At 37.8% G+C, this 1,685-nt stretch overlaps 1 long non-coding RNA gene across 1 annotated transcript; it reads left to right on the forward strand.

Annotated features, from left to right (window-relative positions):
• Positions 1–350: 350 nt before the first annotated feature.
• Positions 351–944, forward strand: LOC107577600 (uncharacterized). Its single transcript, XR_001608228.1, has 2 exons — positions 351–452; positions 604–944. It is a non-coding gene; the product is annotated as an uncharacterized lncRNA (long non-coding RNA).
• Positions 945–1,685: the final 741 nt, after the last annotated feature.

Raw genomic sequence — 1,685 nt, forward strand, 5'->3', positions numbered from 1 at the left:
TTTTTTTTTTTTTTTTTTTTTTTTTTTTTTTTTTTTTTTTTAGTTGTCCTGAAGCAAGCATGCTTCAACTTGCACAGGGAATATGAGATCTCCATATTCAGTAGTCCTCAGAGGCCAAGACAAGCAGACAGATTGAATGAAAGCTAGACGTGAGATTACATGGGATTGGGTTGCCAGGTTCCTGCCCAAACTGTGCAAAAACATTATTTGAGTATCTGGTTAACTGAGAAAATAGAGACATTGATCATGTGACCAGCACAAGATCCACAGAACTTAATTCAGTTGCAAATGCACTGACTTGCTTATTGAAACATTTGTTTGCAGTGGATTAACATTTACATTTTGTCTTTCTAGGAAGAGAACTCTGGGTCTTGATACTGGGTCAACATCCCAGAGAACACAGAACGGGCATCCCGGAATTCAAATACGTGGGCAACATGCACGGAAACGAGGTACTGTGGCTGTTTCACTTGGTTATTTACTGCAAAACACGTTTATGCTTTCACTAGGTCTTGCGTTGTAAGCAGGACCTTTTGCGTGAACAGATTTCATATTTCTGAACCGCTATCAAAGAACTCAGTCTTGCATGTCCGTTTTCTTTAGATGGGGCTAAATTTGGAATTGGAGGCTTCTTTAAATAGATCCAGCTCTGCATTTGTTTAGTTTTGTTTCTTGTTTGGGCGAGAGGGGGCCAGTGCTGGGCTGAAGGGGCGTATTTGGTAAGGGGTGTGTGGGAAAAAGGGTCTGTACACAAAAGCATTACAGTCTGAGGAACCGGCCGGGATGTCAATGAAGAGCAGTGGACTGTGACCTTCACCAGGAAAAAAAAATTCCAAGGTGGGGTGTATGGTGGGGATCTTTTCACCAATGTGCTCCGCCCCCATGCCTATTGTGAATTCAGTACGTTCTGTCTTTGTGAGGTGGACTAAACTAAATTTGCTGAAGAGAAACTGTGGTTTGAATTGCTATTGGATGAATGGGCTGGGAGAGATTTTGTAGAGAGAATTTTACATTATTGGCTAAAATGTAAAAATACTTAATGTACTTTATTTAAAAAATTTTTTTTAAAAAGTACTCGCAGATTAATTTGCAGTGATGACCATCCTCCGTTTATGTGGCACATTACCTTTGCGGAACTTCAACTCAAAAGAACTGAACAATTATTTCAAATAAGTTTATCTAAATATCACGTGTGTTTTCCATCATGCTGCATTTTTATCCATCAGGGAAAATAATGTAATGCTTGTAATTTTAATGTGACATTGATATCACAAACACAATAGAACAGAAGGATATAACGGAACATTTTAGTCTGCTGTGTTCTGTTCCTTTGAATTACTTTATTTTTATTGTCCACGGTAACAATATGGAAAAGACCACAAATACTGTACTCTTGTGATCAACTCTCCCAGTTTAATGAACACATCCCATAAATAATTCACTGGAATGTGATAAAGCTGTCATTTCCCCAAATCTTCGTTCAGTCTCTTTTCTGGTTTGTTTTCACGGGTGATTTTTAGAATGTTATTTAAAGGGGTCATGAACTGAGAAATCAAAATTCCTTGATCTTTTGATAGTCATTGTGCTATAAAAACATCCTGTAAGTTTCAGAACTGAAAACTTTCTCGTTAGTCTAAAATTTGCCAATATGACAGGTTGTGGAAATGTGCCACTTTATGAAATGA

Source organism: Sinocyclocheilus grahami, unplaced genomic scaffold, assembly GCF_001515645.1.
Source record: "Sinocyclocheilus grahami isolate Dianchi unplaced genomic scaffold, SAMN03320097.WGS_v1.1 scaffold6542.1, whole genome shotgun sequence".
In the NCBI taxonomy this organism is placed as follows: domain Eukaryota; kingdom Metazoa; phylum Chordata; class Actinopteri; order Cypriniformes; family Cyprinidae; genus Sinocyclocheilus; species Sinocyclocheilus grahami.